Source organism: Abramis brama (assembly GCF_963993115.1).
Source record: "Abramis brama genome assembly, chromosome: 18".
In the NCBI taxonomy this organism is placed as follows: Eukaryota; Metazoa; Chordata; class Actinopteri; order Cypriniformes; family Leuciscidae; genus Abramis; species Abramis brama.
Genome location: NC_139980.1, coordinates 14477775 through 14493162, shown reverse-complemented (window position 1 = coordinate 14493162; position 15388 = coordinate 14477775). Strand labels below are relative to the sequence as shown.

General features: G+C 37.5%; 1 long non-coding RNA gene across 1 annotated transcript in view; it reads left to right on the top strand.

The window, feature by feature from the left end:
* The window catches only part of LOC311069126, a 126070-nt gene extending 110882 nt beyond the window's left edge, over positions 1 to 15188 (top strand). The window contains exon 3 of the long non-coding RNA XR_014603481.1: positions 12152 to 15188. This is a non-coding gene — a long non-coding RNA (uncharacterized lncRNA). The remainder of the gene's footprint in view (positions 1 to 12151) is intronic.
* Positions 15189 to 15388: the final 200 nt, after the last annotated feature.

Below are 15388 nucleotides of genomic sequence, written 5' to 3'. Positions count from 1 at the left end.
ACTTTGATTTGCTATTGCAAGTTTGTATCTCAATTCTAAGAAAAAGAAGTCAGAATTGTAAACTTGCAATTCTGACTTTTTTTTTTCCTCTGAATTGAGATTTAAACTTGCAGTTGTCAGTAATATAGTCAGAATTGTGCAACTGCAAGAAAAAAAGTACAAATTGTGAGATAAAAAGTTGCTATGACCCTATTTTTTATCCGTGGAGGAAACAAGCTTCAATAGATTACTGCACTTGTTTATGCTTAAAACACAAAACACTTCTATGATGCATTATTTGTAAAGAAGTGTTAAAATGCAGCTTTGCTTCTCAAATAAATGTATCTTATATCAAGGACTTTTAGATAGTAATTGGAAAATGGACCCTTTACACATTTCCAGGGTTCTAGTAACTAGTTTTCTGTAATGTCAAGGTAATATAACACAAAGTATAGTGTTATAAAAAAATTAAAATATAAGTATGCTAGATTTACGATGTTAATAACTGTGGAAACTCGTCATCACAGTCTGTAAAAGTCTGATTTTTTTTTTCAGTGTACTTATGGTTAAATCACTGCAATATGATTCCAGATCGGGTAAGGAAAATAATCATAATTCTTATTGAATTCTTTGAAAACAATTTATTTATTTTTTATCTTATCAAATACAATTTTGAGATTTGTTTTTTACTGGAAAACCAGAAAAAAATGCTAATTATTTTTTTTATTTTTTTTGCACTGTACTGCTATCATGAGACAAATGGCACACTGTGCAGGGAAGATCATAGAAAATGTTTTGAATTAGATGAGTGACAGACAGACAGACAGAGAGAGAGAGAGGTGAAGAGCCCTCTGCTGTGAGTGTGTGAGTACTGAGAGCTGCTTACCTCAGCACAGCTCTTCTCTCTACAATCCCACTCTCTGTTCCATCTCACATTAGTGCTGCTTTCATATTCAAATGACTGTTGTTTTAGTAACACCATCTATTCATCCTCCCTTTGGAGTTTATTTGTTTTGATGGTTGGGGTCATACAAAATTGTGCCGAAAGTTGGAGTTTGACTATGTGTGTGTGTGTATTCACATGTGTGTGCACTTTAAAAGAGGTTGCTGTTTCATGGCCTGGCCTCCTGTGGTCCCCTACTCCAGAGAGGGAAACGACTTGGCTTTTATCTCCCCCTTTTGAAGTGGCACAAGAACGGCCTGTTTCTGCCAACGTCACAAACCCATCCAAACACTCATTGCTGACCATTAGAAGCACTAACACACACAAACATGTGTTAGTTATCATTGTACGGTCACCTGAAGTACTACAGTCTGTCTATAACTGTAAATGGGAAAAAGCGCAATTCCCCACTTATGAGGATTTGATTGTCCTTAAAATTGGGCATAAATGGCCAATCTGCAAAATGATTCCCTTTCTGTGTGTTCGGTTATCTCAAAGGAATTTATCTTGTTTTTATCACATTTTGGGTGCATCTCAAGAGTTTTCAGAAATCAGTAGCACTTCATTGAAGCTGTAATATCAATATAAATAGTAGGTGAAGATATATTCTGTTGCTGATAAAACTGAGGAAGATCGGTGAGGATGTTGTGGAATCTGAAGTTATTCTGGCTGGATTATCCGGGTGCTGAGATCCAAACCTTACCGGGAAAAGATGTTATCCAGACTCCTTCGCCTTCACCGTCTTCACCTCTCCTGACCGTTAACAGGCTCTCAGTGAAAACCCTTCAGTTTGGATGACAGAGTGATGAGAGATGCTTTTAAGAGACTTAGTTAGAAAGGAAGCTCTTTTCGAACAGTTCAGCATTTATTGCTACAATGTGGAATGAGTAAAGTCTGTGAAGTGTTGAAAGTTACAGAAATTAAATGGGGGAGATGTGTTTGAAAAAACAGACATTCGTTCTTAGTGTATGTGTGTTATGGAAATGCTGTCTCATCATTGTAAAACAGAAAAATAAGTTGGAGACTGTGCTGCATCTTGACTGGAATAACACAGCTTTTGAACATGCAGTACCAGACAAGAAAATGAAAAATCGAAAAAGAAAATGTCCTACTCTTTTCTATTTGGCTTAAAGTGGGAGCGAGACATCTGGAAAGGACCCTATCATCACCTCGGCCTAACTTCTATGCCTGCTGCCAAGTCCAACATTGTATCATGCTCTACATGTCAAAAAATGGGCCTCATACATCAAACCAATCGCCTCAGATTACATGACCACAGTGACAAAACCCATTGCATTTGTTCCCCTCTCAGAATGAAACATATGGGCATGCATAAGCAGGGTTTAAAAGCCACAAGGGAAAAGAGAGCCATATTGCACCAATCATTTAATTTTCACCACTTGTGATCATGTTCTATATGGTAGACACAGTCTGTAAATTTTGTCACTTTCCCAACTGACTTTCCTTTAACATACTCCATTCTACTAGTGAATTTTAACAGTCTTTAATGTCAAGCCGTCTCTGCTGTGCCCTGTTGCTTGTTAGTTCTCCTCATCTGTGCTCTTTTAAGTGCATCCAGACTCAGGATGGCAGAGGTACAGGGTCTTTCCAGGCCTCTCAGTATCAAAGCACACTAATATTACACACTGGTTATTAATGTCAGATTTTTTTTCCCCCACCTCAAGGCACCCAAGAGACCAGAGGGTCTCAAAACTATGCAAATACGCTTATGAGCTGCCTGAACATTTATAAATATTTTCCCAATTTTTGAGGCCGGGCACAAGCTTGAACTGGAACTATTTTTCCATTCAATGTTTTTAAACTCTTTGGTGAAACATTGTGGGTTTCCTCTAAACATAGGAAGGTTTTTGCAGGAAGAAGTGGCTAAAGACTTGAATGCTGATGCCACTTCAGATGTCTTAATGATGATCTCACACACCTGTTGCTCTTTGAGCAAACTCAGTTGAGTGCTTCTCCAATCTGTGCAGGCCGCACAGCTAATATGTACCAGATTCACATCCACTGACCGATTTAGTCTTGTTTTAGACTGCAAATCCAATATTTATGCTTATCCGATTGAGAGTCTTCAAGAGAGTGTCTTCAAAATGCTCAATTTTTGCAGGACAAAAGTGGAAGGAAGGCCAAAATGTAGAGGAAAAAGATCCAGACGTCGCATGATTAGATTTCTGTTGAATGCAAAATGTGTCAAGCAAACAGTCTAAGGCAGATGTATTTGAGTCTAACAGTCTAAGGCAGATGTATTAATATCATTTTAAAAACATATCTCTGAATATATACTATATATTATTCAGAAATATGTTTTTAAATTCATATTAGTATGATTAATGTTTAAATTAATTTATAGTACATATTTTTGAAAAGTATTTTTACACATTGATATTTAGATAAAGTAGATCCTCTACAAAAAATGGTTTATAGATTTGCTTTGAAACAATTTTCGCTCAAAAAAAAAATCACAAATAATTACAAAGAAGTGGCAACTAACACACTGAATTAAATTAAGCAGAAAGGCTGAAATACTATTTGCTTGTAAAACATTCTCTAATTATCTTTGTTTATATACAACTTCGAAAAATCCTTTTTTACAGTGTATATTTATATTAATTTATAATAAATGACTTGCAGTCCGCGTGGAGACAGTCCTGGGTTGGGGTCAGGGCCGTGATCTGTTAATTGGTGACCTCTGGTCTAATGGGTTCTAGCCCACTGCGTCACTTACAAAAACAAAATGTTCAACCTGTCTGAAATAAAGAACCTGTTATTCAGCGGAGTGAAATTTATTGAATCTGAAATTATAACTTGACCGCAGGCTTTAGCGACCCAAGTATCACACTCCCCCAGTGACTGTGCAAGCACACCTCCCTCCTGATCCCAGTGTGAGATGAGCGAGAAAGCAACAGGTCACCCGCTTGCAGAGTATTTTTCTATTTGCTTTTGAAAATGCCAGGAATCCCTCTCCCCTTTGTTTTGCCTATGAATCATCTGTTACCTTTTTAGTTTGCGCAATTTACCGAGGTTGGGAGGTCTTTGTTGGGGGTAGTAACACTTGCCCCGGGAGGGGGAGAAAGAGTGCGAATGAAAGATGAGGTGTGCTTCTGCTGTGTTTCCTTGTGTGGTACTGTATTTTTAAGCCCTTTTAAACTGTAGCAGATTTCATCCAGCAAAACAACTTCATGGCTCTTTATCAACTGGCATGTTAGCCATATTGAAATATAAGGTCAGTATGCCTCAACATATGGAAACTAGGGTACAGTTTCAGTGCAAACGGAACAAACAGCACAGATTAGAATATGATTACAGTATACCCCATATACAAAAGGAACAATTCTGTCACTATTTACTCTATTTACCCTCATGTCTATGAAAGCCTATTTCCACTTCAGACTAAAAAAAAAGGTAATTTTGAGAATTAAAAAAAAAAAAATTAAAACAGTCACATTGTAGGATATTAAGTTGCAATTTCTCATCATTGAAAAACTTGGCAGAAAAAGAAAGTGGCAGTTGTGAGATGTAAAAATCACATACTGAGATATAACTTTACAATTTCTTGTAATTGCGAGAATGAATGTCACGTTTGAGAGAAACTGGCAGTTGCGAGATGTAAAATCACATACTGAGATATAACTTTACAATTTCTTGTAATTGCGAGAATGAATGCCACATTTGTGAGAAAGTGGCAGTTGTGATATAAAGTCACATAGTGAGATATAATTTTACAATTTCTTGTAATTGTGAGAATTAATGTCATATTTGTGAGAAAGTGGCAGTTGTGATATAAAGTCACATAGTGATTTATAATGTTACAATTTCTCACAATTGAGAGAAAAACAGTCAAAAATGCACGATGTTGAGCCACTACTGAGAGACATAACATCACAATTACAAATACACAATTACAATAACAATAAATAAATACAATTAAAATGGCATTATAAGTACTAAAGTTGTAATGACTGATTAGAGGATAACACATTTATCTATTTCTCACACAAAAATATTGTATGGCTTCCGAAGATTTGAAGACTTAATATAATGAAAAGATAACAACATACAGGCTTGGAACAACATGATGGTGTGTAAAATAAAGACAGAATTTTTCATTTTTATGGTGAACTATCCTTTTAATCAAAGTGGAGGCAGAGGTAGAGCTGATGACAGTACCTCTAGATGCTTGGATGAAGGTACCGATAAATGTAGCTGGTGCATGTGTGTTTGTTCGTCTGTATAGGATGGAGAGGGAGGAGGATGAGATCTGAATGATAAAGATTGGAGTAAGAAAGAGAACGAGAGAAGGATCTTGTAATGAAAAGCAGATGTGCTGAATTCTCATATTGTTCCCAAAAGAAAGCAGCTGGCCACTCTTGGCTCATCCTTCTAAATAAACATTCCGGGATGGCCGTGAGCGAACAAGGACCTGTTACTCATTAAGAGTTCCTCTCTCCCGCAACCCTCTTTGAAGTGTTGCTGTAACGCTTCAAAAGTGACGCACAGAGAATGTTAAAACCGACTTTAAGAGGCTTATCACACCTCAGTGCTGGTTGCCTTCATCCTGTGGGTTAGTGCTAAGAGATGAGGCCAAATGTGGTCAGAACAATCCAGATGTTTGATGAAACTATACCAGAACATATAACAACAAATATGTGTATTTACTGGCTTGAATTCAAGGGCACCATAGATAGCTCTCACAGCTATAACACATCCAGCTGAAGATCCATGTATTATGCTATCCTCAAATCAGAACCCAAGAGCCATTTTGGGCTAAACGCACACATGGTATCCTCAGATAAACTCTTGCTGCACACAATGTGTTCATTTGATTGGTAGCTGGTGGTGGGGAAAACACAGATGACATAGGCCTGTGTTCAATCCAATATTAATTTCCTTGTCTTGACATTAGACTCAGCTTGTCATACTAAAGGTAATAACTACACAAAGACAATGATTAGGTGACATTCATAGATCAGTACAAACAGTGCCGTCGCAGGTGACAGGAAGACAGTGCGCCGTGTGCGCGAGCCACATGAGAAAACACTGTATCCGCGCCTCTGATCACAGCGGCAACGAGCACTTTGATCACTTGATTTAAAAAACACATTTCAGCGCTAGATCGTCTCTTATTTAAAAAACGAACGAAATGAATGCTCTGCCAGTTAACTGGAGATGTTTTATGTATTTGTAGAATTTGTACATTCGTGCCGCGAGATGTTTTAAAAAGTGGTGGGGACATGTCCCACCCGCCCCACCCGCCCCACCCGCAAATTACGCCTATGACCACAGATATTTATCCTCATCCCTCACCTTGGACTTGTCCTCGGTGCCCATGTTCCCGTCCTGCTGTTGATGAAGCCCGCTAGGCTCTGCCACAGTGTCAGCGTGGGTTATGCAGATGCTAGCTGTTGCCACCGCATCTCTGGAAGTGCTGATAAATTTATCCAGCAATCCCCACAGTGACTTATGAAAGTCTTCCTTCTTTTTATTTTTTTTCCTTTTCTCAGAACCTGATTCGTGCTTGCGAAATCGGTCGCGTTCTCTTGCAGCTGACATGTTGGCTTTCCCTCGCTTTAGCTTCCCCCCTCTCCCGTCTTTAGTGAGGACGCATAATAGCGCAATGAAAAACCCGCTTAATTTGTTGAATTTTTTTTTTTTTTATGTGACCTTGACAGAGACATGTCATTGATACAAAATCATACATAACTAATGTATTAAAAAAAAAAAAACAGCAGGATTGCGAGGCCCCCTAGTGGCGCGAGGCCCTGTGCGGTTGCACAGTTCGCACAGTCTATGTGACGGCTCCTCTGAGTGATTTTTCTAACCTACAGTAGTTCTAAACTACTGGAGACGCAACAAAAAAAGATGCCCACGTTGATGAGCGCTTGTGTAAGTAAAAGGCATTTTTATCACTCATAACTTTCAGACAAGAAATAGGGCATACACTGAACAAGGGTGAAACTCTCTAGTGCGCATGTATCGACTGGCTATGTTCGTTTACATTATAAAATGATTGTTCTGTTATATATCCCTGCAACTGAATTTTAATTGTATTAACTATTATGTATTAACTAATATTTTCAAACCTTCTATTCGAATGTCATGATGTTTATTGAGTTGGCTTGTGTGATTTATGTTTTGCACTTCAGAAATTCGATGTAAATTCCATTAAGAGAACATTGTGAGCATTAATGCTCCCTGTTTTTTTGTGGTGCGTTGAGGGGTTTTTAGGGAGCAAACGTTCCAGTGCACTGGAAGGATTTTAGCCACACTTGATACCATCCAATTTTCCAAGGCTTACTTTAGAAAGTACTTTGCTCTAAACAAAGCCACCTGTAATGGTATGGTAGAGATTAAAAGAGCATTAAATCTTTTTGGAAGTAATGTATCTAACACTCAAAATCCTCTGGGATAAACAAACAAAGAAATTACGTTTAGCCAATTTATCCCTAGAATTATCTTAATAATCAGTACACTTTCAGTATTTACAGTAATATCTCCAAATGGTGCATTGCATCTTTTTGCTTGTTTGTTGACAGTACTTCATGGAGTTTTTACAGAGTTTTGATCTAGCTGAATTTGATATTTAAGGCTGGAATACTTTTGGAAAATGGATGGATGGATGATTCAGCTACGGATGCCAGTTTCTGATGAGAAGCAAATTCGTTCGGCGCGCGACTCTCTGGTGCGTAAAGGTTATTCTCTAGCCGCAGATCAGTTATACACTCGTTATCGCGGTGCATTGTGTGATTTAAAGGTATAGCGGAGGATTTTTTTACTTCCGGGTGGAATGCCTATACTATTGGTCCTCCTAATTGTCAATCATTCTGGTGAATCAATCAAACTTTTCAAAAAGTGGAGAGGGCGGATCTTATCTAAAATTCGGAAAGATCCTCCGCTATACCTTTAATGACTGCACTCGATAACATCCACTATGTTTTTGGACACCACTACAGATAGCTGTCCCCTAAAATAGTGCCATTTTTTAAGGGTATAGGGGACGATTTTGGACACAGCCATAGTTTGTCGTGCTAGCTGCTATGTCTGTTACCTTGGACTTGTACTGCCACCTGGTGGTATGGATGTAACATTGTTAAAATAACATTAGGTTTTTAGGTTACCAATGCCATTGTAAGTATCTGTTCACACAATTTTAATTATATGCAGATGGTTTGGAATACATGTGGGTTACAGAGATCAAATGAGTAGTAGGCTATTCAGTTGGCTATGTGATCTCAACATGGCAGCCACAATGAAGCGTCCCACATCATGTAAAATAAATAAAGCATTTATTAGGCTACTTTAAAATCATAGTTATGCAGAGTGAAAGCCTCTATCTTCAGATCAACAAAGCAACAAGTGATTATTTTTCGTATCTGACTGATACTATGAGGTTTCAACCAGTAAATACAACAGAAACCACACTAATGTATTGTAATGAGCAGCTTGTTCACTGCCCTCCCCATATCTGTCCTCCAAGTCATAGTTTATTACTCCAGAGGTGCTTCACGCAGAGGGAGGTGTCCGAATGATATAGGAACATGTGTTGGAAGTGTGGAAGATAGATAATATAACACAGAGATTTATCCTACTTGTCATCCTCCTCCTCTCTCACCTTTCTCTATTCACTCACAGTTCATCTGTAGGTGGATTTCTTTTCTCGAGGGGGTCTCGCGGTTCACCCCCAGCTGAGAATGCTTAGCAGAGATTCCTCAAAATGCTGAGCTGTGCACTTTTCCCCTCCATCGCAAAGAGGTTTCCTATTGTTCTACGATTTTAACGATTTGTCCAGAAAACTGAGGAATTCATTATACAATGCTATAAAAAGTGTCAGTCTCTTTTGAACCAGCAGGAAACTCTTGATTCCCTTGTTGGCTCATAATGATCAGAAGTTGTGATGTTTCACAAGAGGCTTTTGTTTTGTAGTTTTTGTTTTCTGGCTTTGAAAAATAACAATGAAACACTTCCATAAAACAGTGTTTGTCTTTGAAAGAGAGCAGAGAAACATTGGTGGTCACTGCCTCTGTTTTGCATTTAACTTAATGTGGTTTGATGGTTTCACCACCCAGTGATCCTCTTTTTTGACTGATTCTGACTCTCCTTGGTGAGAAGGTCTTCTGTTGTGGGTCAGTTTTACTACAGATGAATGTATGAATCAGCTTGTGGTGGTTTATTGCAGGCCTAATTCACATTCCAGACATTGAATTGTTCTGGTATACCAGGGTGGAATTTAAAGGGATCAAATGCTTTAAATCTGATCATCAATGCCCAGTACTGTAAGTGGCATGTGAATAATAACTCTGCAGCCACAGAAATAGAATGCAATTTCATCGCTGATTGTTTTAACAATAATGCACACAGTCCAAATGCATTACTATTAACTATTCAGACTTGCTTCAATGTAAAAAGAAACAGACACTCTTTTAAAAGTCCTCAAAAACTGGCCACTGGTAAAAACAACTATAATATATTTAATTATTTATATGATGTTTGAAGAAAGGGACAGAATTCATGGATACTTTTGAATGGTCATTAAAGGGTTAGTTCACCCAAAAATGAAAATTCTGTCAGTAATTACTCACCCTCATGTTGTTCCAACCGCGTAAGACCTTCGTTCATCTTCGGAACACAAATTAAGATATTTTTGATGAAATCTGAGAGCTGATCACTTGTCCATAGGCTGCTAGGTGACCGAAACTTGCTGGCCCAGAAAAGTTATTAAAGAGATCGTTAATATAGTCCAAGTGACTACAGTGGCTCAATCTTAAGTATATCAAGCGACGAAAATACTTTTTGTGCGCAAAAACAAACAAAAATAACGACTTTATTCCACTATTCATTTCCTTCTCTCTGGGCCTCTAGTTGGTTCACGTAGTGTTTTTGCGCTGCGCGTCTGTGTTACACGTCACCACGTAGGCTCACTATTGGCCGACGCTGGTCATGTGTGTGATGCGTGATGACGTGTAACACAGACGCGCTGCGCAAAAACACTACGAGGCCCAGAGAGAAGGAAATGAATAGTGGAATAAAGTCGTTTTTTTTGTTTGTTTGTGCGCACAAAAAGTATTCTCGTCGCTTGATATACTTAAGATTAAGCCACTGTAGTCACTTGGACTATATTAACGATCTCTTTAATAACATTTCTGGGCCAGCAAGTTTCGGTCACCTAGCAGCCTATGGACAAGTGATCCAGCACTCAGATTTCATCAAAAATATCTTAATTTATGTTCCGAAGATGAACGAAGGTCTTACGCAGTTGGAACAACATGAGGGTGAGTAATTACTGACAGAATTTTGGGTGAACTAACCCTTTAATGGATGACTTTTGAGTCCAGAGTAGTTAGACCTTCTACCAGCAAGGGATAATGCTAACATGTTAATGGGCCTCATAAAATGAGATTAAAGGTTCAGTTCACCCAAAAGAAAAATTCGTCATTAATTACTCACCCTCAAGTTGTTCCAAACCTATATGAATTTCTTTCTTCTGTTGAACACAAAAGAAGATATTTTGAAGAATGTTGGCAATCAAACAGTTGATTGTAGCCATGGACTTCCAGTAGGAAAAAAAAAAAAAACTATGGAAGTCAATGGGGTCCATCAACTGTCTGGTTACCAACATTCTTCCAAATATCTTCTTTTGTGTTCATCTGAAGATAGAAAGTCATACAGGTTTGGAACAACTGTACGGTGAGTAAATTATGAAATAATTTAGTTATATTTTTGGATGAACAATCCCTTTAAGGAGAAAAAATATTATAAATCATATGTATAACATATATTATGTTATATTAAATTAAAAGCCACAATATGCCTAAAGATTAATCTCTGCTGTTAAATAGAAAGTTTTTTAAGTTGTTATTTAAAGAAATTCTATCTATATCTCACAAAAAGCTTTGGAAAGAATTTTGAATATAGTGCACAACCTGTAGGACTTTTATGGTTACAGAAAAACAAAATTAAGTATTTCTTTGGGTAAACTACCCTCTTACAGTAACAGTATATGTAAAAATGTTATAATATTTAAGTACTCTAATCTAGAAGAAGATTGTAGATGAAATGTTTATTGAGTTAATTCACCCACAGTAGGTTCTTCTGTGGTTGTGTTAATATGCAGCAGGTAACATGAAGGGAATACAAAAGTCTTTTTTTTTTTTAAACCATGTGCTCAAAAATATCAGTCTCACTTCATCTGCACCTTCTCCCTCTGAATAGTTTTCCCTTGAAGATGCCAAGAGCAACAAACAGTATGCCGAGCTCTTTAAGACAGGATTTTCCACATCCAACATGCTTTCGCTCACTCCTTTCCCTTTCATTTCCCCTTCACACCCTTTGAAGATTGATTTTTCTTAAGCCCAATACATCACAAAATCTCCCTCTAATGGCTGATCAGCTGGTTGGTGAAGAATTTCCTGTGGTTGGGTCAAGAGGTGAGAGGAAGGGTGAGCGAGTAGAAGAGGACAAGGGAATGAATGAAATTAGACACTCACTGGTTCACTGGGATACTGCTAACACTATTTATGGCTGCGGCAACAGGTATAAGAGCACAGGGCCATGTAATAAGCTCCTCTCACTTTTCACTGGTCATAAAATACATATCCAAATGCTTCACACTCTAGAAGAAAAGGTTCTATGTAGAACCTTAAAGGGTTCTATGAGGCACTTCATATTTGGAATCCCTAAAAGGTTCCATATAGAACCCTTTTTAAGGGACATACAGCCATAGAAGGACAAGAGCCAACAATTATTACAGGAAACACTGGAATATAAATACACAGGATAACAAGTGCTAACAAGGAACAGGTTAGAGTAATCAATCACTAAAGAGACTAACAAAGGTAACTATGAAAACAAACAAGGTAGCTATGGAAACAGAGGCAAACGAGAACTAAACACAGGAAGTGAACACCGGGGACAATGAGGGGCGAATAAACAGAGAAAAACTTCAAACTGACTACAACATGGCGTTGGAAACGGGAAAAGAGCCGGGCAGAATACAACCTAAAAATCCAGATAACAAAAACACAAGGTACACAAAACAGAGAACGTGCAACATAAATACTGTATGTATGAGTTAATGCGGCTCTATTTTTTGATTTGTCTTGGTTTTACCCTCTTGTGTAATTGACAGACTTTGGCCTGTCCAGCTTTGAAAACAAGGTGTATGTCAGCAGCTGCTCTGTTTTCTGTAGATATGATGTTGTCATCTTCCTCTGTTTTCAGAGTTGGCCATCTGGTTTTCTTATCTCTCCGGTGCATGGCAGTGGTAGTGTTTTCTAACCTGGTTAGGGTTATCCACACTGGCCAGTTCTGCATCAATCAGCAACATCTGCAGACAACTGCGAGGTATGATTTTTTTTTTTTTTAAATGTGGTTTTGTTTAGGTTTGTCTACTTCAACTTGAAAATGTGTGTTTTCTTGCTTCGCTCTCATTCACACACATATCTATATCATAAATTCTTAATTTTTTTATGTTTATTTATTTAATAAGGACAATGCACGTTAATGAACATCAGTATAAGGTACAGAATGTAAAAAATGATTATAGCAACATTACATCCATAGTCCCAAGGCAGGTAAAACAATCAAAGACATTGCTAATAACAGTATAGAAATACATACAAAACATAACGACAACATAACAGAAAAGTTAACACATCCCTAATTAATAATGATCACAAATCTGATTTGTTATAAGCCACTGTTTAAGATGGATCTTGAAAGTATGATATGTAAAACACTCGCTTATTGCAAGTGGTAGTTTATTCTAATTTTCACTTCCCTTAATAGACACAGTTTGACCAAATGTTTTGTACCTGTATGGCACCTCACAGTCCTCTCTAGAGATGGCCCTAGTACCAATGCCACTCTCAGCACTTGGTTTAATAAATGCATTTAAAGTCAACACCGAGTAAGAATTTCAAAATGTTACAGTAATAAAATGAAAAGGGTTTTCTATCAAGTGTTGTACCACCTGCAAATGACCAGCTAGTGAAGCACTACTCAACATGTGAAAAAATCATTGACGGTAAGAACAACCTAGCAGCATCAACTGTCAAAAATGGCCTAATTTGCTTAAAGTGATAGTTCACCCAAAAATGAAAATTCTGTCATTAATTACTCACCCTCATGTCCTTCCAATCCCATAAGACTTTTGTTCATCTTCAGAACACAAATGAAGATCTTTTTGATGAAAAATTAGAGATGTACGTCCCTCCATTGACAGCTACGCAACTTAAAAAGTTCATAAAGATATTATAAAACGAATCCATATGAATTGAGTGGTTTAGTCAACATTTTCTGAAGAGACATGATCACTTTAGGTAGACTTCACAGATTAAATGAAGGCTTTCATTTACATATTAACATTGATCAGCAAACATAAACAAAGCTCAACGGAACCTGCGTGACGACCGAGAACAAATCTCATTGGTACTTGCGGAAGCTCAAATGTGCTGTGTAACACAAGAATGAACCTCATTGGTTCTTGCGGAAGCTCAAACGTGCTGTGTAACACAAGAATGAACCTCATTGGTTCTTGCGGAAGCTCAAACGCGCTGCGTAACACATGAATGAACCTCATTGGTTCTTGCGGAAGCTCAAACGCGCTGCGTAACACAAGAATGAACCTCATTGGTTCTTGCAAAAGCTCAAATTTGACAATGATACATACCCTTTTCACTTGGATTTTAAAAGTTAAAGTAGAGTCTAAAGTGACCCAAATGATATTAAGCTCCTCCCCTCTCAAAAACACATTAGAATGAGTCATGGCTGTTTTGTAAACATCATGCACACAGTTTTTCTTGTATTCAATAATACATGAATCAGTAAGCCAATCCTGAACATGGGTCATTGCAGAAGTCAGGTTTTTTTAAACACTTCAAAATTATTTGCATGAGTATAAATAACATCATCTGCATACATTTGTACATTAACATTATTACATACTTTAGGTAAATCATTACAGTGTGAATAAAATTGGTCCTAAAATAGAACCTTGTGGAACCCCTGTAGTGCAGTCAAGGTATGAAGATTTAGGATTTAGTGCCATTAACACACACATTGCTTTCTATTTGAAAGATATGATTTCATCCAAAGAATTGCTTCTTTGGTATGGCCTTTATTTAGACGTTAAGTCAATAACAATAATTGGACGAATCACATTCAAAGTCATGCTTGTGATCAAATTCAGCTCATGCACACATAAATAGTAACATTCATATGATGCAAGTGTGCGTGACTCTGTGTATGTCAACATTTCCAATTCAATGAAATGTTTTAATATAAGATGGAAAGGCACGCATTGTAAGGTCATTGGGAATGACCCGTCTAGATTTATTTTCCTCCCCAAGTTCCATGATTCATTTTATTGCAGCTGACATCTCCATCCCTAAGCAGCAGACCCTTGCAAACTTCGCACAGCTGCGCACAACTTAAAGACTGTCCCTCGACACCACCGGTGCTATAGCCAAGTGTGTGAGCGTGTTCACAAATGCTAACTTGTCCCAAGATAGTCAGTAGCCAGTAGCTTTTGTGCACGTGTGTCAGCATGGATTTACATTAATATATTTTGTGTGAAAATATTTTTTCAGACCTACCCTAAGGTGTTAGTACCATCCATTACAGAGTAATGGGTGTTTATTGTGAAACACAAGCACTTTGTTAGTTGTGAGGGAACTGTAATTTACTTTAAAGGAATAATATACCTGAAAATATTCTGCATGGCATGAGTGTGTGTGATTTGATTGGAAAGGTGTGTTGAAATGTGCGTTTCTTGCCAAAATAGAGTTGGGATTTGGGATGTTTTTGTGTGAAGTGTTGAAATTGAATCAGAGATGTGAAACACAATAAGGACAATGGTGATATGATCATATTGGCATGTTTTGATAGTTTCTCCATCTTCAAGCCAAACTAATAATTTTAACAGTATAACAGTATATCCTTAAAACTGCTAAATAAACATACTGGCCTCTCATAACCCTCTTTGTACTGATGTTTCCAGAACAATCAAAAAACAAGTGCAAATATTCATGCTTCATATGAAGCAGCTAGCCAAAGATATTCTCATTGTCCCACAGAACCACTTCATCAACAAAAAATATGACAAAGCACTCAGAAAGAAATATTTCCACATACTTATAACATCATATGGAGTATTAAATAATGTATTTGGGAAAAAAGGTATCACAAATCTTTTCATAACTTCTTTCCAGCATAGTTTAAAAAAATAATAATCTACATTTTATTCATCAAAGAATCCAGAAAAAAAAAATATATCAGTATATACTATATACACTGAACAAAATTATAAACGCAACACTTTTGTTTTTGCCCCCATTTTTCATGAGCTGAACAAGGTTGTTGATTGTGGCCTGTGGAATGTTGGTCCACTCCTCTTCAATGGCTGTGCGAAGTTACTGGATATTGGCAGGACTTGGAAAACGCTGTCGTATACAAGTT